We start from the raw sequence: 22,195 nt of genomic DNA, 5'->3' as shown, positions 1-22,195 counted from the left end.
ACTGCTATAATAGGCTTGAGGTATGGCTTTATTCATTGTAATCATTGAGTTTTGGTTTGTATCTTTCACAGATGCCTGGAAGTCAACTGTTTGGCATGAAATATTGTCACCTTGCTAATGAGGAAGGCTTAGAATTAAGTTGCAAAATAATATAAAGGGAACTCTCTGCCACTCAACTGGAAGGAGATGTTTGAAATGGACTTAATGTAGTAAATTTACAGTCTGCTGGTTAAAAAAAAAGTTGGAAATTAGTTGAAGGAAACACCTCCTTTGTCTTTAGCTTTTGGACTAATTTGGATCTGTATTACTGGACAACAGGATCTTAGATAAGGTTAGAGTATCTTGCATAGGCTGAGTATATTCTCAACCTAAATTCCTTCTTGGTTAATGAGAAAAAAATAACCCCATAACCTAGTGTTCTTTTCTTTGGAAACTAAGAGAGTGATACGTTTGCCAGAGGTATGCCAAAGAACAACTCTTGGTCCACACACACAAGCAGTTGTGTGTATTACTTGGTGTTTAGGGAGAGAGAATTTACTTGGATTAGTATTGTGGGGTAATCAGAATTCCACTGGTAGTTATGCTCTTAATTGGCTATGCAATATTTTCTATTTCATTGTCAGACCGTAATACTCATAAAATAGCTACCTTTATTGAGAATCTGAAAGTTATAAGAATGGTCAAGTGCATATGCCCTTTCCTTAGATTCATCAATTGTTACCCATTTACCATATTTGCTTTATCACCCTATATGTATATATTATTTTTGCTGAGCCATTTGAGAATAAGTTGCAGACCTACTGACCGTTTACCACTAAATACTTCAGAATATATCTCCTAAGAATTTTCTTACCATTGAAATAAGAGAATTTAATGTTCATGTAATTAAATGTCAGTTGTCCATGTTTAATCAGTTTTCCCATAGTATCCTTTATCGCATTTTCCTTTCTGATCCAGAATCCAACTCAGCATCATGTGGTCCATTTAATGTTTTTTTTCAGTAAGGAATAGTTTCACAGCCTTTCTCTACCTTTTATGACGACACATTTTTAAAGAATTTAGGTCTCTTTTCTTGTAGAAGGTCTCTAGATTTGGATCGAATTATATCCTCATGATTAGATTTGGGTTATGGATTTTTGGCAGAGGTCTCTGTGATATTGTGTATAATATCAGCAGGCACATGATGTCTATCCCTTATTTGTGAGGAAAAAAAGTACATGGAGCTCATATGTGTAGTTTAACAATTATCAAGTGAGTGCCCATGTTACTGCTATCCAGGCTAAGGAATATATTGTTGTCTGGGTCTAAGAAAATACTGTTACTGCTGGAGGGTTTCCTGCCCTGGCCTTGTGCTTTAACGGGCCCTGCTTTGGCCCTTTTCCGTGGGGCAGAGTCTCTGGGGCCTGGCACATGTCTACTTAGAACCTGAACCTTTCCATGCTATACTATACCTATTATCTCAGAATTTCTTGTTCACGTGGCCCTGAGCTTGTTTCCAGAGCCTCTGTGAGTCCTTTTCCTGGAGTCTGTCCTTCTAAGGGTGGACGGGGCTGCTGGTGTATATAAGGGATGGCTTAAGTGTGGCTATTTGTGGAGAGTAGGGTGTGGAATGGAGTTTGGACTTATGAGTGGAAGTGACTGCATGCTTGTGTGAGGTTCTTGGCAGTGTCGGATTGGAGAAGAGGGCAATGGGTGGTGGGCCAGTGGCCAGTTCTCCCTGGACCACCATATTTCAGCATGGAACTCTAGGGAATCCAGAATTCTTTGCATGAATCTGGCTTTTCAGGTAGTGATAAAGGTATATTTGTCATGATAGGAGGATAGAACATATTTTATTTAATAGTTTATAAGCTTGTTTCATGTCTTTCAAATATTTACACATATGGTATGAGGGCCTCTATTTGTACTCCTGCTGAGGCCCTGTAAGTGGTGGAAGTGGATTTGGTTGGCACTTCAGAGGGTCCCTCCTTTCCGTTCTCCAGAGGTAACTACTATCCTGGCTTTTATGATAATCATTTTTCTTTATAGTTTTATGACATAAGTATACCTCCTTGAAAAATATAATTTAGTGCCTGTTTCTGAATTTTATAGAAACAGAATTATTCTTTGTGCAGTTTTGCTGCTTTTTTTGCTCAAGGTTATGTTTGTAGGGGTTCTGCGTGTTGTATGTAGCTGTAGTCATTTTCATTGCTGTAGGATTATGTTACAATTTATCTATTCTACTGTTGAAAACACTTGAAGTTGTTTGCAGTTTTGGGCTATTAGAAGCAATGCTGCTGTAATCCTTCCTTATATGTAAATCCTGGTGCACTTAAATGTACATTTCCTTGGGATGTCATACTTGATTACTGGATCATGCTAAACTGTTTTTCAAAATTGTGCTAGGCTACACTCCCTCCAGCGGTGTTTGATAGTCCTTATTGCTTTACAACTTCAGTTAGAATTAGATTTGTTGATTTTTTGCCAACCTGATGGTTATATAGCAGTATCTCCTTTTTACTTGCATTGTCCTGATGACTAATGAGACCAAGCACCTTTGCTTATTGGCCTCTTGAATAGCTTCTTTTTTAAAGTGCCTGTTCAAATCTCTTGCTAATTTTTCTTACTGATTTTTCTACCTTTTCCTCGTTGACTTGTAAGATTAGAGTATGGATACTAATTACCTGACTGTGTGTATTACAAATATCTTCTTCCACTGTATGGTTTGTCCTTTACTGTCTTTGTTACTTTTGATCATAACTTCTTGATTTTAATGTAGTAAAATTGGCTAATAGTTTCCTATACCACGGAAAGAAGATAGTTTTTCTCTAAGAAATTTATGGTTTTGCCTTTTGCATTTAGGTCTTTATTAAGGATTTTATTTTTTGGTAGATTAGCTAATTTAAAAATTGGGAAACTAAACAGGGGCACCTGGATGGCTCAGTCTCTAGAGCACATGAATCTTGGTCTCAGGGTTGTGAGTTCAAGCCCCACATTGAGTATGGAGCCTACTTAAGAACACAACTGGGAAACTAAAGCTGAATTACTGGGATCCGCTATTCCTTTACTTGAAACATTTTAATAAAATGATCAGGGGCACCTGGGTGGCTCAGTCGGTTAAGTCTGCTTCAGCTCAGGTCATGTTCCCAGGGGCCTGCGATTGAGCCTAGCATTGGGCTCCCTACTCACTGGAGAATCTGCTTCTGCCTCTGCCCCTTTCCCTCCCCCTCTTACATAAATAAATAAAATCTTAAAAAAAATGATCATGTACTTCTAGGTGCACCTGGCTGGGTCAGTTGGTAGAGCGTGCATCTCTTGATCTCCGGGTAGTAAAGTTTGAACCCCATGTTGGTATAGAGATTACTTAAATAATAAAATCTTAAAAAAAAAAAAATCAGGTACTTCTAAATCATACTTTAAAAATAAAATTACCAAAAAATAAAAAAATAAAAATAAAATTACCTCACAAAAATATGACAGATATGAGAAAGGCCAGTAAGAAATAATACTAGACTTTAAAAACAGTTCTTTTACCCTCAACTACTTCTAATGTTTCCATTACCGAAGACCTGTATTATAAGCTGTGTACTGTATTCTGAAGAGCATTCCATGACCTCCATGGAAGGGACATATGATCTGTCAGCTCCACTTAGTGTATCAAGACATCAGACACTGAATGGGACACCTTGGAAACACTGTGCCAGGAAGATTTGGGTACACAACTGAACTCCTGGTGCTGCTTGCTTTCTTTGGGAGTTTGAAATTTCCTAGTTGTTATTACCAAGAAATAAGTTGTCACTTTGTATTTGATTTTAGGTCCCTTTTGTCTACTTCTACAACCTTCTTGTTTTTAATTAAACTTATATTTGCCTTTTTCGGATATTATTGAATGCATTATTTTTGCCTTTTTAAATGATTGCAAGAAATCTGCCTTAAGATTAGTCTTTGTTCCTTGGATCTGCATCTCTGATCTCTGTCAAAGTATCTGAGCAAACTTAGGTATAAACCTTACACCATACAGTACTAGTGTCTGGGCATAATCTTCTCTTTGAAGTTTGTTTGCATCCCCCAGAGGGATTAGTTCCCTGCTGTGAGAAGGTGGGTTAGAAAGCACTGAAACTACTTTACGGGTCTTTAATTGGGGGATTTAGTATACATTTTATTCTATAAACTTCTGTGGGAGTTTCAGTCTTACAATTTTTCTTATAATGTGGTATGTTATATTCTCATTGTAAATTAAAAAAAAAAAACCCTAAAAATGTCCTCAAGTTATTTAAGTACATATCAACACATTATCCTGATTTGTGTTTTGTTTCTATTTAAATTTTTAGTAGCTTGTTTTCAGATTAGTTTTTGAGTATGTATACAATTTAAAAATTTTTGAAAAATCACAAAGAGAAAAATCATCACTCAGCAATAAACACTATTAATGTTTTGGTATATTTATTTCCTTGTCTTTTGCATGTAAGTGTATGTAAATAAAAAATATATAAGTTTATATATATATGTATTTTCTATAAACATAAGCTTTTCCCCTGAACTTCTGCTAGGTGTTTTCCTTGCTCTCTCCCCCAAATCATTAAGATTTTCCTAAAATTAATATAGCTTTGTGAAAATTATTTCAGTTGTTATGAATTATTACATCATGTTTATGAGCAATATTTACTTACAATTGGATCTTTAGATTGTTTCTAGAATTCTCCTAAACAATGCAAGCAAACCTATCTGTGTATAGTGCTTGTTATTTAAGTATGTAGTTTTGAAAAGTTGGGACGTTTTGAGTAGATATTTGATCTACTTTATTCTTAACATTTATGATTTTGGGGCCGCATTCCATTTTATATACTCTAATTTATGTATTTGTTCAAGAACCTACCTTGACATGGGGATCCCAGAAAACTAATAGAGTTGTCTTAAGTTGTGAAAGCTCCCAAAGCTGAGTTCAGCCTGTCTGACTGAAGGTCTCAGAAGAGGGTGCTCTTGCGAGAAGGATGAGCCTGCCAGTCCCATGATCAGATGGTACTGGCCATGCTGAAACTCTGGAATGCATTTCCAGCACAAGTTTCTCATTACAGCTGGCATTTCGGAGCCTGCTGTGGGCACTCTGCTTGGTCAGCCACTGAGCACTGGGAGACTTGCATTAGCATCAGGTTCCAAAGGCCAGTCTACCTTCCAGCTTCCTCTGGCATCAGCTCCCTGCCCAGTGTCTTACTGCAATAGCTCAGTGCCACTCAGTAACAAGGAGTGGATAGTCAAGGGAGGAAATTGTCGTGAGAACTCTGGAAGGAATGCTCACAACATGATGCTTTGGGTAGCTGGGGTTTTCAGCTATAATCAGTAACTTAAACACACACCCTTACTTTCATATCTCTTTTAAATGGATCAGCGGTGTCATGAAAACCGAGTCTCACCTAATTGAAAGAATTGAGAGCCAGGGGATCCCTGGGTAGCTCAGCGGTTTAGTGCCTGCCTTCGGCCCAGGGCATGATCCTGGAGTCCCAGGATCGAGTCCCTTGTTGGGCTCCCTGTATGGAGCCTGCTTCTCCCTCTGCCTGTTTCTCTGCCCCCCACCCCTGTGTGTCTCTAATTAATAAATAAATAAAATCTTAAAAAAAAAAAAAAAAGAATTGAGAGCCAGATTTGTTACATTCTAAATTTGATCCTTCACTTTGTAGGACTTAATTCTACAAACTTCGCTTGGATCTGTGACCACAGTGGATGCTCAACATGACTAGATTTTTTTTTTTAAAGATATTTTTAAAAATTGACTTAAAAAATAAAAACGGGGCACCTGGGTGGCTCAGTCAGTTAAGTGGCTGCTTTTGGCTTAGGTCATGATCTCAGGGTCCTGGGATCGAGCCCCGAGTTGGGCTTCCTGCTCAGCAGGCAGTCTGCTTCTCCCTCTCCCTCTTGCCCCACTTGTGCTCCTTTGCATGCATGCTCTCTTCCTCTCTCAAATAAGTAAAATCTTAAAAAAAAAAAAAAATTATGTTGGCTCTTTAGAAGTGGGATAGAGGGGGAAAAAGCCTTTTGAGAATTGTTTTACTTCAGATTAAAGTATTAGAGGTATTAACTAAATTTATTATCTTTTCAATAAGATAATCACAGCAAACTTTTGAAGAATGGTGATAAAGTGGCTAACTTTTATTGAGTCCTTACTATGTCTGAGTTTTCTTAATATTGCCTTGTAACATTTTGACCCTTTAAAATGGGTCATATTTTTGAGGAAACTGAGGCTCAGAAAGGTTAATTTGCTTGCCCAGATGGGACAACCACCAAGTTTGAAGATTCAGGATTTTTTTTTTAAAGTAAATTATTTATTAAGGGGCAGTGCACATGCTATAAAATCCACTCTTTTAAAGTATACAAATCAGTGTTTCTAGGATACTCACAAGGTCGTACAATTGCACCATTTTTTTTTTAAGATTTTATTTATTCATGAGAGACAGAGAGAGAGAGAGGCAGAGAGAGAAGCAGGCTCCATGCAGGGAGCCCGATGTGGGACTCCATCCCGGGACCCCAGGATTACGCTCTGAGCCAAAGGCAGGCACTTAACTGCTGAGCCACACAGGCGTCCCAAGATTCAGGATTTTGACTTCATTCTCATGCTATCATTCTGAAAATGACTGCCTAATGTTACTTGCATGTGCAGTAGTTAGAAAAATCAGATATTGTGAGGGAAGGAAAAATCAGGATTATCTAGAAAATCAGAGGAGAGGCAGTTTTCATTCAGGAACTGTGTAAGGATTTCTTATAGTTTGTTTCTTTTAAATGAGTCAGCGTGATTACTTTAGCTTTTATTTTTCTTCTCTTGTATTTTCCAGTGAAAGTGAATCCATTTTATGGAGTATTAAGGCATGACCCACGATTTGCAGTAGTGTAGGGATGAATTACCACTCACTCAAAAGACATGGATTACTTAAAAATCTTTATTATAATTTTTCCTGACTCTAAGTACTTGATATTGCCTGTTTGAAAATAATGTATTTGGGACAGAGGGATGGAACCTCCTCTCACTGTACCTTTTTTTTTTTTTTTTAAGTTTTTGTTTATTTGAGAGAGAGTGTGAGCATGAGTCGGAGTGTGGGGTGTGGGGTGAGGGGAAGGGCAGAGGGAGAGGAACAAGCAGACTCCCTGCTGAGCAGGGAGCTTGACTTGGAGCTTGATACCAGAACCCGGAGATGGTGACCTGAGCTGAAGTCAGACCCTTAATGACTGAGCCACTCAAGCTCCCCTCACTGTACTTTTTAAGCTCATTTTGAAAAGGGATGCCTTTGAGAATTGTAATGTGCTTTATGTTTTAGGATCATTAAAATATTTCTTTGAATTATAGTTGAGCCTAGTGAGAGCTCATTGTAATCAAGATTCTGCCCACTGCCTAATGAAGTAAGAGGTATTAGCTCAATTATATAGGTAAGAAAAATAGGGTTCCATGAGGGTAGAAATGATCTTTCTTGTACCTGAAATTCCAATAGCTAGAACAGTATCTGGCATTATAGTAGGCCCTCAATAAGCACTGAGTGATTAAAGCTTAGAGATCGGAAGCGACTTGTCCAAAGGATAGAGTTGGAATTTGAAGTCTACTCTTTATTCTTCAAACCGGCTTATGAAAAGCCAGTTAACACAAATTATATGTGTATATACAGCTTAAAGAATAAACAAAAATGCACATATCTATCATTCAACTTGGGAAATAGAACATATTGTATCTTTGAACCCCATCTGTATTCCTATTGAGATCACATTTTCAATTTTACCTTGTGTATTGTTGCTTGAAGCTTGTGCTTTTTATTACACTATGCTGATGCTCTAAATTGGTTATGAGAATGACTGAATTGCTGTTCTTAAAAAGTAACAGAAAGTGAGCCATATATTCTCATATATTTAGTTATTTGAAGTTGATTCCAGATTTCTTCCTAAAGTGCACAATTTAGGGGCCATCTGGGTATAAATTATAATATAGGAGAGTCGTGATTCTTGGTAATTCATGGCAATGTGGTTCTTCTTGCTGTACTTATGGTTCACAGTGTAAGACCTTGGGCCCTCTAGGTGGACCAGCAATTCATTGATCTACTAATCCATAAAATCCATGTGAGCAGCAGGTTTGTTGATATATATTTTAGTTCCCTCAAAATGACTATTTGTTTTTTTTTTTTAATATATTTTTTTAATTTTTATTTATTTATGATAGTCACATACAGAGAGAGAGAGAGAGAGAGGCAGAGACACAGGCAGAGGGAGAAGCAGGCTCCATGCACCAGGAGCCCGACGTGGGATTCGATCCCGGGTCTCCAAGATCGCGCCCTGGGCCAAAGGCAGGCGCCAAACCGCTGCGCCACCCAGGGATCCCCAAAATGACTATTTGAGTGTCATTTTGTTCAACTATAAAATGGAGGCCTTAATAGTACTTACTTCACTTAGTTGAAAGATTAAATAGGAATGCAGAGTATGGGACATGGAAAGTTCTTAATAAGTGGGAGCTGTTATTTGTTATTTGTTTTAAAAAATATTATTTTAGAGAAGGTTTAGTGCTTTGAGAAGTTGTCTTCAAAGTAGCCCTACCATTTCATATTCCCACTAGCACTGAATGAGAGTTCCTAGTGCTCCATATCTTCACCAGCGTTTGATGTTGTCAGTATTTTGGATTTTGGTCATTCTAATATTTATGTTTTGGTTATCTCATTGTTTTAATTTGCATTTTCCTGAGGACAAACATGGAGCATTTTTTTCATATTCTGATTTGCCATCTGTATATCTTGTTTGGTGAGGTATCTGTTAAGGTCTTTGGCCCATTTTTAAAAATTGGGTTGTTTTTTCATTGAGTTTTAAGAGTTCTTTGTATATTTTAGATAACAATCCTTTATCAAGTGTATCTTTTGCAAATTTTTGCTCCCAGTTTGTGACTTGTCCCCTCATTCTCTTGGCATTGTCTTTGGTAGAACAGAGGTTTTTAATTTTAATAGAATTCCAGATTATGAGTTATTTCTTTCATGGATCACGCGTGTGGTGGTATATCTAAAAAGAGATCGCCATACTCAGCGTCATCTAGATTTTTTCCTGTTTTCTCTAGGAGTTTTATACCTTTGTGTTTTATATTTTGATCTATGATCCATTTTTAGTTAACTTTTGTGAGGGGTGTAAGGAAGGTCTGTGTGTAGATTCACTTGATTGCATGTGGATGTTCAGTTATTTTGGTAAATTTTGTTGGGAAGACGATCTTGTTTCTTTTGGCAAAGATCAGATACTATGTATGGGTCTATTTTTGGAAGTTCTCTATTGATCTACTTTTTTTTTAAAGATTTTATTTGTTCATGAGAGACACACAGAGAGAGGCAGAGACATAGGCAGAGGGAGAAGCAGAGTCCTTGAGGTGAGCCTGATGCAGGACTCGATCCCAGGACCCCAGGATCATGTCCTAAGCTGAAGGCAGATGCTAACCACTGAACCACCCAAGCGTCCCTGATCTGTTTATTCTTTCACTGGTACCATCCTATGTTGGTTACTGTAGCATTATAGTAATTCTTGAAGTCTGTTAGTGTCAGTCTTTCAAAATTTGCTTTTCTCCTTAATACTGTGTTTACTCTTCTGGGTCTTTTGCCTCTTCCTATACTTTAGACTCAGTTTGTCAGTATCCACAAAATAACTTGCTGATATTTTGATTGTGATTATATTGTATCTATAGATCAATTTACAATGAACTGTCATCTTGACATTATTGAGTCTTCTTATTCATAAACATAATATTTCTCCATTTTTAAAAAAAGATTTAGTTTAGAGAGAGAGCAAGAGAGAGCATGAGCAAGATGGGCAGAGGGAGGGGGAGAGAAAATCTCAAGTGGACTCCATATTGAGGGAGCATGGAGCTTGATGCAGAGCTTCATCTCACAACCCTGAGATCATGACCTTAGTCAAAACCAAGAGTCAGATGCTCAACCAGCTGTGCTACCCAGGTGCCCCTATATTTCTCTATTTATTTCTTTGATTTTATTCATCAGAGTTTTGTAGTTTCCCTTGTGTAGTTCTTGTACATTTTTTTGGTTAGATTTATACCTAAGTAGCTATTATTTTAAGTTCTGTTATTTTTAAGTCAAGAGTTCATGTCTGCACAGAACTCTGCTATTCAGCAATTGTTATCAAGCTAACACACAGCTGAAAAATGGGAAGTAAAAGTAACTAGCCAAAGTAGATTTCTCAGGATCCATGCATTTAAACTTAAATCTTTTATTCATGGAAAGCCCTTTGCTTATGCCCTACATGCTTTGGTTTGCTCTGAGGATTTTTTTTTTTTTTTTTCTAAATTGCTCAGCATGGTTAGTGATCATGTTGATCATTATATCATTGTATTAGTCAGAATTTTTTTCGTAAGTGGCAGAAACCCAATGAAATCTAGCTTGAGTAAAAGAGGGGATTTATTGTTTTTTAATACTGAGTACTGTGGTGGTAAAACTGGCTTTTGGTTTTGCTAGATCTAGGTGTTCTACTTACGTTTTCAGAGATTTGTCATCTCTTTATCTCTTGGTTTTCAGTCTCTTGTGTTGAGTTCATTTCTGGGCAAGTGCTGCCTATATAATAGCAAAGATGGCTACTGGCAAATCCAAGTTTATATTCTACCAATTTAGTCATCCAAATGGAAAAAGAAAGAGGGGCTTACATTATTTTGAGTCATAGTCCCAGAGGTGATTGCAGTAGGCCCAGTTTGAGTCGTAGGATGATCTATGAAGCAATCACCAAGTTTTGGGAGGAGGGAGAGACTCTGAGAAGTTGATTGGGTGATGAGGGAGTATGTGTGTGGGGGCCTGTTCAGTGCCACCTGGATTCTATAGCCTGAGAGTAGGGCAGGGTAGTTTTGCAGAGAAAATCTGGTGCTGTTAGCAGAAGAAGGGAGAATGGATGCTAAGCAGCCAAAACAGATGTCCATTGCAGTCATCAAGAAAATGTTTTATTCAAAATATTCTTTTCAAAAAAGCAGTGAGATGTATAATCTAACTTGGAAAGATTTACAACCAAAATGTTTCAGTACTTAGAAGTATAGGTTTTCAGCTTCCTCAAAAATTGTCATATGAGCCTGATTTCCCAGGAGTCTGTGACTGAGATCTTAGTATCTATACATCTAATTTTTAGAGTTCCTTAATCACTTATTATTTGAGCACTTACATTAAGTTCAACACTGTGCTGGACTCTGAAAAGTGGAGTGTAATCTCCATAAAACAGGAACTAGACCTCATGTTTTAAATGCTTAGGACACTTTTTTTTTTTTTTAAACCTTTAGGAAATTGTATGCTAGCTTTTGAACTTCTTTTGGTATTATTTCACAACACATTTTGCATTTCCTTCTTTTTGTTACATTGAAAGCAGGCAGTGTGCTGAAAGGCTTTCATTAGAAAAAGAAAGCTTTACTGAAGATTTCACTATGAGCTTGCTTTGCCCAGCAGGAAACTATAATAAGTTGCTTGATTTAAAGACAGTTTTCTTACCTTTAATGTGTTCATAGGCATTAGAATTTTATGCTATGACAAAGCCGTATTTGAAGAGAAAATACATGCAGATGAATTGCTGTCTAGATTATAACAATGTCATTAAGTATCTTCATGGATAATTTGTAATAAAAACAACCTAATGGAAAGACTGTAGGTTTTGAAATTAGATTTCTTCTGCTACTCACTAATTGTTTGACCGTGGGGAACTTATTAAACTGAATTCTAGCTTGGCCATTGTTTAAATGGGACTTCTATCTATTTGGCAGGTTGTTTTGTAAGTTAAAGACAATATGTATTTAAATGCCTAACACAGAAACTGGTACAACTTAGGCATTCTTATGGTGACTTAATTAACCATTATCTTTAAGTGAAAAACAAAAAAACCCCAACTCCAAACCAAACAACAAAACTTCCTGCAGTTGTGATTTTGTTAAGAGATTAAATCTTCCTTCCAATAGAATTAGCTTAAATTCCTTTTTGAAAGGGTCCAAATACTAGAATAATAGTGAGATGAAGATTGAAACTTGATGAAAAGAAAACTGAATGATCAATTTTTCTCTTTCAGAAACTGTAGGATTAGTTCTGTGTTTCCAGAAAAGCATACTTTGGATACATGGATAATTTCAAATGATCAACTTATATGTATATTTTCCTCCACTTATATGTTACAGTTAAACTTTAACAAAAAAAAAATGATCAATCCTCAGTTACTAGTTTTTTTATTTAAATTGTCTTCTCGTGAGAAAAGCCAGATGCCAAGAAAATAAGCTGGTATCAGGGACTTACTAAAGCAGCCCATTTCTGGAATATGGTGTATAGTTAGTGTATATTCAGCCCAGTTCTCTATCTTCAGCAGTGATCATCACTAATACTCAGAATGATAGAATTGGTTTCTAAAACACTGAGAGTTTTATTAGTTTTTTAAGGTTGTATTTATATGAAAGAAAAATTGACAGAAGTATTTGGGAAAGATTTTCTACAAAGACTGAAATGAAAAATCTTTTCATCATGGCTGACAGTGAAGTAGAAAATCAGCTAAGCAGAGCATTTAACTTATTCCTTCTTCCTACTAAATATTTTGGTTAATTGGAGTGTTACCACCCCCTACCCCCCTCTCACCAAATTTCAAGCATATAATTAGCAAAATCTAGCTAAGAGCATGATTTGTAGAATCAGATCTTCTGGACTCACATTTCAGCTCTACCACTTATGCCTTAAATCCCTGTGTGATTTTGGGCACATTACTTAATCTCTCTCCTTGTTTTAGTTTCTTAAACCATAAAATGGCATTGATTGGAAGAGTATCTCAATGTGATTGTACAGATTAAATGAGAAAAAGTAAATGAAAGAATTCAACATGGGACATGGCAAAGTACCTCTTTGATGAGGTACTTTAATGTTTGAACTTTCATTAAAGAAAAATAAGTTGGATTTGTTTTGAATCTTCACATTAGCAGGTGAGCATCATTGGGGGTCTGAGCTGGGGTATTGTCACCTGTTCCTATTTTGAGTTCTTTCCTTCTGTATGCTTAATATCCAGGCATAGAGCCAGATTTAAGGTAGTCCTAGGCCCAGGGCCTCTGGGAGGCTTGACTAGGTTTCATTCTTGCCTCCAGCAGCCCTGGCAAGTCTGGTGTAGGTTTTTAAAAAGTTTTTAATCCCTGGTGTGGACCCTGGAACAAGATGACCTAATTTCTCTTGTGTTTGTGGAATAGAGATTGAGTTGACTCAGGTTTTATTTGGGCTTCTCTGATGCAGCATAAAAGCTCAGGTCTAGACCAATTTAAGTTGAGACTTTTAGGGCTGACCACTGCTACATTTCCTCCTCTTTGCTTAGGAAGATATTTTTATATCACACTTCATCCCTCTGGCAATATTTATTATAAGCCTGTTGTGTGATAGGTGCTGGGAGGGTGGAAATGAGAAGGGGATTACAGACAGAAGGCAAAGCATTTGCCAAGCTCTGGAGGAATTCTTTTTTTTTTTTATTAACAAAAAAATAAGATTTTTAGTCAGATTATGATCAGTTTGAAGTGACCCCATACGATTATGCTCAGCCTGACAGTTCGGCAAGGCAGAGATCTTCGTTTACTTGATTCACTGATCTGTCCCCAGCACCTAGAGCAGTGAGTGGTGCATAGTAATAAAAATATGTGTTGGACATATTTGTTGGACAAGTGAATTGACAAACTTCCAATTGGTTGCTGTGGACCTTTATATTTTGATTAGTCTCTGCATTTTTTTTGTAGACTAATATCTCATTTCCAGCAGATTAATGGCTTTTCATTTTGCTATATTCTGTTTTTTTTAATGGAAATTCTTGGATAGAACTAGGGGAGGGCATTTATGTTAGAAGCAAGAGGTATCTTACAGTTTTCTCCAGCAATTTTTTCTGGAAGAGCTTTTTCTGCTTTTTCTGTGAGCAGATGTGCTCAGGATGTAAAGTTTAAAGGAAGGCTCACTCACATTCGGCTTACTAGGCGAGGAATGCCTTTTCCTCTTCATTTAGTAAGTGTCCATCAGACTTCCCAGAGTACAATGAGGCATTTACCCAAGGCCTCAGCGGCAGCCCATACTTTTTGCATTTTAGGCTTTTTCTGCCACCCCTGGGAAACTGCCTGGTGGTCTGGCATCATGGGAAGTTGTCTCACTAAAAGCTCTTTACCCACCCTTTCCTTCAGGAGGAGCAGTGGGGTTAGTGGCAGCACTGGCTCTGGCATCTGCATTTTGGCCATAACTAATAGCAGTCTGGCCTTTGGGAAGTTCTGCATCCTTTTTGCTGAGTTTCCTCAATTGCAAATGTGAGTTTGATAATGCTTAGAGTTGCTGTGAGGCCTAAAATACTAGCAGCAAAATCGCTAATAGTGCCTTGTTAGTTTTCTTTCTTTTGTCATATCAAATCCTTGTTTTCCTTTCTTAGCCTTCTGACACAAAAGAACACCTATGTTATTTTTTGTAGTTCGGAGAACTATAGAGTCTCTGATAAATGGTTGTGTGTGTATTTGGTGACGCGATGTGGAGTTTTGCTAATGTATTTTTAAAAACATGGAAACCCTACATTAAAAAACCCTCAAACAACTCCTATGCTTAATTTAAAAGTTTTCCAGAGTATGACCTTCGAAGACCGTTCATTCCCGTGCCCATAATCTGCTTCCCACAGAGGACATAGCGTGTTTTTGTGTTTACGTGTTGGTGAGTGAGTGAGTGAGCAGGCATGTGTATGTGAAAGGGAAAGAATGAAAATATGTGTGGTGGAAGAGATATTTTAGCCTGCTTCTGTAACTTTAGCTTTCTGTGCAATGTGCCAAAAGTTATTTCTCCCTAGGGAGTGTCTCTTTCAACAGTTTTTGAAGGCAGCATAAATTCTCACTTAGTGTTCAAGGAAGATGGTAATACAATTTAGTACAGCCAGAGTATTTTCTTTAACTTGTTAGAAACCAAAATGTGATTGCAGTGGCAAGGTTGTCAGCGCACTCAAGTTTAACAAGGGTTCGAAGGATTAGTAAAGGAAATGTAGTTTACTCCGCAGCTTTTATGACAAAGAATTTAAAAGGTTTTGCTTTAAGCTCCTCCATGTGTTTCTTCCTTTTTGCCAAAACATACCTCTAAGTTGAAAAGAGAGATGAATCTCTTAGGGAGAAACTATTAACTCTGAGGGAGTTTATCATTGTTTGAGAGGAAGCAGAACATTTACATTTGAATCAGCTCTGAGTGTAGCTTGTGCCCTAATCTTGTTCCTCCTAGAAGTTGGTGAAGAGTTTAAGTACTTCCTACTTTGTGTTCTGGTCCTTGTAGTGCCATCCTAATTTTCTCCGGGATCATAAATTTCCTAATTCAAAGTAAGCAAACTCCTGAGACAATGTGCATTGGCTTGGCTTGGAAATGCTTTGTGCAGTTGTCACAGTCATCTGAGCAGGGCCACTGGCCAGAATTGTCTCATTTTCATGGCACTAATTACCATGCTAAAAAATAGTATTAAAAAAATACAAAATATTACAGGAAGTGTGAAATAGAGCAGATAAAATCACCTCTATCACAATCCTGGCTTAAAGTTTTGAATATTCCCATTGGACATAGTTGTGACTGGTGTATAGTTTTAAATGAGAAAGCACCATGTTTGTCATAAATGTTTTCATTAAATTTTGAAGGCTCTATCAAAGTCTTACAGTTTGATTAATTATACATGTAAATTCAGCCCCTTTTAAAATAAGACCATACTACTTGCAAGTTTATAGACTTTTGTGACCAAATCTTTGGTATTGCCTCCTTCTTCTCCTTCTTCTTCTTTCTTCTTCTTCTTTTTTTTTTTTTTTTTGGCTGTGGGGGAAAGGGAGGGATTGGGGAGAAGGAGAGGCAGGTAGAGGAACAGAGAAGGCTGAGGAGGGCTTTGTCAAAGATAAACTGTTACTGAGGGAAATGTTTTTCTAAGTCTACAATTTGTAAGAAGCCTTTAATTGAGCCATTTTTTCTGAGATTACAAAAAAAGTATTATGTTAGTATTTTACTCGATCATGAATTAAAATATAATGACTTTAAAAAATTAGATTTTAGAGATTCTTGGGTTGTTCTTAATGCATGCTTCTCTCATTGGTTTTTACTTTCTTATCTTGAGGGCCATTGGTGGATTTAGGCCATTTTAGCTTAAAGAGAATAGAAACCATCTACCTAAAAGACTGGTTGGTGAGAGAAATTCTTTGTATTTGCTCTTCTGCCTTGCTAAGACAGCTGTGTCCTGGACTGGAGTTAGCTTTTGTAGCAGCTGTGAAGTCCTCACCTTACAGAAAATGTTCCCAGTGAATGTTTGTTTCTGTGACTTGGGACTGTCATTCAAACTCACCCCAAAGAAACAGGGTATGTGCAACACTTCATGGGTGTCAGATAAAGAAATCTTTTTGGAACTCTGGTTTAATTAAACCCAAAAGCCTATTTATTATTATTATTATTATTATTTTTTTTTTTTTCCCCCTTAAATAAATTAGTAAGTTAGGATTTGGGGAGGTGCAGCCTGGTTCATTCCTTAGAGATTGGGATGAGAATTTTGCCTTTGCCAAAAGAGCTCGTGCAGTTAGGGAGTAGCCTGAAAATGCTTTGCCTAGCATTTGCACTGGGCATATTTGGAAAGGAAAGCCTCTTTGCATTGTGCATTTAGAAAAGTGTCTGTAAGCGTGCTTAGAAAATGGCAGCTTTTGCTGGTCTTGGCTGTCAATGTCTTGCTGCTACTGACTGTGTTTAACCAGAAAGGGAAACTCAGAGTAGAAAAAGTCTCACTCCCAAGACTTTACAAGAAAACCCCTCTTTGTTGATTTATATATATATATTTTAAAGGAGCTTGACATCTTCATCAAGTTCACAGTGGGCTTGCTTTGTTTGCTTTCTCTTGAATGCTTGATAAGATTTTTCTTCTATTGTTTTGTGCAGCAAGAACAGATCTTTCCATGGCTGGGGTGGGTTTTTTGTAAATCCACAATATGGTCATTGTCTGGTGGTGAATAATTGTGGCTGCTTTTTGTACAACCAGAACTAAGGCTTTGGCTGTGAACAGATTCCTTCTTAGCGTGAAAAGGGACTAATCCATGTAAATACAGCCCCCAAATAAAGCTTTACAGAAAAAGGGGAAGGCCGCTAAGCAGGAGGGCACAGGTCAGCAATTTAACCTTTAACCTAACAAATAAGAAGCATGAAAGTTCCAGAATTGGTTTACAAAAGAAAGCTCCTGTGATCTGTCAGTTTTTCTTTTCAGGAGAGAGCCGGGTGAACGATCTGACTGACAGCTATAGTGCCTTTTAACTGCAGACCGAAATTAACTGCCACGTCGAAACCTGAATATGGGAAGGAGATTTCTTTCTTAAATAAATTGAGGTGGCGGAATAGGCTTCATAAGCAAGCCTTGGGCAGGCAGGGTCTTCCAGGAGGTTTTTACCCTTGACGTGGGGGCCATAGGCATTTGACTGGATTACCTTTGAAGATCCCTTCCAAGTTTAAAAAAGAAAAAAAAGGGTCTGGTCTGACTCTTTCCAGAGGAGACATGAACTTAGTTTAAGGCCAGATGAAACTCCTTCCTCTCTTGTGACTATCGCTGATACCCTTTGTGTACTTTTCATGGCTCCCTAAATTAATTGCGACACTTACTGAAGATTTGTTCAGAGCTTTCTGTAAATATAATTAATGCCACAAAATAGCCATCTAGAGACTTCATAATATGTACAACTTTTACGACCTGATTCACCATTAGGAACTCTGCTGTGCCACGTGAGTACTGGAAAGCAGAGGACACAGGCTTTCTTTCATGTGCTGCTGCTTTGTTCGACATGCTTAGGCATTATTAGCAGATACAATTGAGGAAGTTAAAGCTGCAGAGAGTGAAATAGAGGTGTTTATTAGGCAATGCAGTGGGGGGAAATGGGAAGCTGTGAAAAATGAGGGATTGCCCTGTTTCCTACATGTGCTCGAAGAGTTAACAAAATAAAGTCTGTGCTAAGTGGGAAGTTTTACTTTTATGCTGTTGTACTCATTTACAAACTTTGTAAACAGTTTGTATTTATTTAATCACAACAGGTAATCTTGTTAATGAGTGTTAGTTTTTGCTTAAAGCATAATACATCCGAAGTCAGCTGTTCTATTTCACTATGGAGAATTCTGTAACTGATAAAAACTTTAATTAATGAGAATCATTCAGATTAAAAAGAAACAATGAACTAATGACTTTAAAGTAGACTCCCCGTAGATTAATAAGAATAGTAATTATACTACGGAACTCCATTGTGGAAACAAAGTCCTGGGGATGATTGTTTTATTTTTTTAGGTGTCTATCATAGGATTGTATACATTGTTTAACATTTGTTCTTTCTAAGGGCCTAGCGGCCTGCCTCAGTTTCCCCAGAGGCTTTAGAGACCAGAGACAACATAATGTTGCAGGTTAAAATTAGCTTAAAGTTAATTGGCCACCTTCCATTGCTAGTTTAGGCATCTACTCTCTTTTTCCTAGCTGATTGCAGTAGCCTCTTCACTGGCTTTGACACTTTCTTTCACACCCATGTTTAGTGCTGTCATCTGAGGGGTCTTTCAGAAGCATAGCTGAGACCACAGGACTCCCCTTTTTACACCTTTCCATGTCCTCTTATCCCTACAAGCTCAAGTCAGGCTTATTAGCAGGCCCAGCGGGGTCTTCTGTGATCTATCCCCTGCCTACCCTAGCATCAGCTTAGCTAGCTCATTCCTTCCTAAATATGTCCCAACTGAATATGTCCCAGTATGTCCCAACTGAAGTGTGTGCATGTTTTCTATTTCCGTATCCTGTCTGGTTTCTCAGAAATATAAGAAAGGCTGATATCTTTAAAAGAGGAAATCTGACACTGATGCTTTGAAAAAAGCTAATGTGTATAGGCTTCGCACTGTATAAACAGTCCTTGTGCTCTTCTTTTTGATCTTCACAGCAACAGTATAGAATGGGCCATGTTTTCTGAGGGATACTTAATATTTGAATGGACAGATGAATAAATGAATGAGTGAATTGTGGAGTCGGAAAACCCGAATTATGGTCTAAATTCTTCTACTTGTTAGCCCTGTAATTTTAGATAAGTAATTTAACCTGTCAACCTATTCGCTGTCCTGTAAAATTAGGTCTGTACTAGCCTTGCTTGTTACACTAGATAGTATGGGGACTGAGTGAGATCATGAACAGTAAATAAAACTCCTTTTCAAACTGTAAACCCCATGCAAATGTTGGTTTCTGCTGTGAATATTCTTGATGTGTTCCAGGTCCTATAAATGAAGAGAAAGCATTCATGGATATAGATAGATTTTGTTTTAATGACAGAAAGAACATCAGAACTGTTTTATTCATATGTTAAAATGTAAGCCCATTTTGATAGCAAACAGAAAACAGTATACCCTTGTTTTCTTTCATAAAGAAAATGTCAGGTTTATATTGTTAGTAAATGCTAACAAAGGAAGCGCATACTGTATGGTAAATGGGTGTTGAAATGCAGTGTTTATAGGCTTGTCTTTGCTATGCATTCTCCTTGGGTTGCCTCTCAAGAACCTTAGAGCCATATTTGCCATCTAGCTCTGTGAATTATATACAGTTTTTTTGTAAGATATTATTTGTATATGTATTTATTTGGTATTATGTATTTTTGTATGTTATTTTTATCTCTGGCTTAATTTATCCTCTTTTTATTTTCCTTTTATTCTTACTCTCTGTTTACATGTGTACTTTTTATCCTTTGAACTATATGTATTTCTGTAAGACATCTCAAACTATAATTGGAATGTGGTGGAGTTTAAACTCTTCCAGGATGATCTTAGTTATACCTTGTTTTTTTCCTATCACCTACAGACTGACTGATAGCTCCTCAGTCTGGGTCTTTACCAGACTCCTGAGTGCCAGCTTGGATCCTCTGCCAGTGCTGCTTCTGGATGCGCCACAGGTTCCCCAATACAGACACTTTTGTTCCTCCAATCTTCTGCACTGCACCCTCCACCCCACTCCCGCCCCCAATTGCTGGCCACCCAGTGAAACAAAACTGAAAAGCCAGTCCTAAACTGTTCCTTCTATTCCACAGTCTTGCTGAATGGTATTAGTACCTATTCACTTGCTCATGCCAGAAACCTGAAAGTTGTCCTGGATTCACCCTACATCCAATTAAACTTCAATATTTCATGTTTTTAAAAAGCTTTTAAATATTTCAATTTTAAATGTTTATTAAAAACATTTTAAATAATCTCAGAGTTACAGAAAAGTTGTAATTACACAGCAAGGAACTTGTTTTCCCCTGCACTGTTTGTGAATAAATTGCAGGCTTCCCCTTTAAATAAATAATTCATTGAGTATTTGCTGCAAACAAGGAGATTACCACAATACACTCATCAAAATGAGGAAATTAATATAGATACAGTACTGACATCTAATTCTTAGAGTTTCGCCAGTTGTCCCAGTAATGTTCTGTAGAGCAGAAGGACTCCGTTCACAGCCACATATTGAATTTAGTTTTATGTCTCTTTAGTCTCCCTCAGTCTGGAACACTTTTCAGGTTTTCCTTGACTTTCACAACCTTGACATCTGAAGATTGCAGGCTTCCATTTTTATTGGTCTGATGTTTCCTTATGGTCAGACCTAGGTTAGGCATCTTTGGCAGGAAAATCCTAGAAGTGATGCTATGCTGTTCTCATTATAGCCTATCAGTCAGATAATGCACAATTTCAACTTGTCCCGTTTCTGATGATGATCACATGATCACATGATTAAGATAGTATTTGCCAGGCTTCTTTATTGAAAAGTTACTTTTTGCCACTTTGTAATTAACAGATGCTCTGGAGAGAGTACTTTGAATTATACAAATATTCCATTACACTTTGAATTTGTTTATTTGGCTTTGGACTCATCATTTCCTTTTTTCACTGAACACTGTTATTGGATTACTCAGATTATTATGTGAATAAATTGCATAATTCAGTCTGTTCCAGCTTTGATCAGTAGGAGCCAGCTTGGAGGAGCTCTTTTGCTCTTTTGACCTCTCCTCCTCATTCTCTGAGCTCTTCTTTGCTTTCTAGCACAAGATGTTCCATGCTCATTTTTTAGTTTCCTTTTCTTTGGCCTGAAAGTTGCCATTTCTCCAGTGAGTCCTTGTTGCTCCTAGTGGAAAGTGCTATTAAAATCTGGGTGGTAGATGTTTTCATTGGTGTTTGAGTATTGCTATCTCCAGGCCTTAGTGGGCAGAGCTGGAGAGAATGTGCTGTGTATATGCACACATTTACGTCTATGTGTATTTCTGTATCCATCTGTGTATGTCGAAAAGTGTGAGTTCACACCAATACTTCCAATTTCGATCATTTTCGTTTTCTCCCTTTGTATATTAGTAACTTCCTTCTTTGGCAGCAAGCAGCCAGGTTCCCATTGCACTTCATACATCTACTTATTTTATTAATCTCTAGTATATGACCATTCTCTCATCATGGCTGCCACCAACCACTCCCTTCCTACCGTGGAAGCCCTTCCCCGTTAAGGTTCTGATACCAAATGCCACTCTGTCTCGGCTACTTGGATGCCTGCCTCATCCAGCTTGGGCTTTGACAACCATGACAGGCTGGTCCTTCATTATACATGCTTTCTTCTCCTTGGATTTTGACACCCCACACATGACTGCCACTTCCTTCCATGTTGTTGTCCTAATCCTCCTCGAGAATTGACACCCTCTATTAAGTGGCCTCTGCGTGCCTTGTCTATTTAGCTTGCTCAGGTGTTCTGATACCTCAATCAGGCAGCTGCTTCCTGTGGATGCCCTCATCCCCCTGCTTGTGCTCTGACTTCAAACACTGGTCAGCCTCCTCTGTATGGATTCCCTTGTTACTTTTCTTGGGTTCTGACACCCTATGCTGGATTGCCTCTTACAGCAGGACACCTTCCTCATACTGCTTGGACTCTGTCTCCCCATGTTGGGTGCCTTCTTTTGTGGGTACTGTTCTTAACCTGTTCTAGACCACTGTGGCTACTTCTTGCCAAGTGTGGATGTGTTTCTTGGCCTTAGAGTTAAATTGTTAACTAGGAAGAGGGGAAGAGAAAGGAGAAATTTAATTTCTTGATCTCTTTCCTATCTTCTTTTTCTTGTCATCCAATTCTATTGTCTTTATCTTATTTCTGGCCCTCCTTATTCTTTCTTGGATTATTGCCACTTAATTGGTTTTGTTGGCTGGAGTCTTCTCCCATCCTGTTGTCAGTGAGATATGTTTATTAAACAGAT

At 37.7% G+C, this 22,195-nt stretch overlaps 1 protein-coding gene across 18 annotated transcripts in view; it reads left to right on the top strand.

Annotated features, from left to right (window-relative positions):
* The window catches only part of DENND1A (DENN domain containing 1A), a 509,667-nt gene that overhangs the window by 44,355 nt on the left and 443,117 nt on the right, over positions 1-22,195 (top strand). The window lies entirely within an intron of this gene.

The sequence above is a fragment of the Canis aureus genome, chromosome 16, assembly GCF_053574225.1.
Source record: "Canis aureus isolate CA01 chromosome 16, VMU_Caureus_v.1.0, whole genome shotgun sequence".
NCBI lineage: Eukaryota > Metazoa > Chordata > Mammalia > Carnivora > Canidae > Canis > Canis aureus.
Note: the sequence above shows the minus strand (reverse complement) of the source record. Positions and strands in the feature narration are given on the sequence as shown.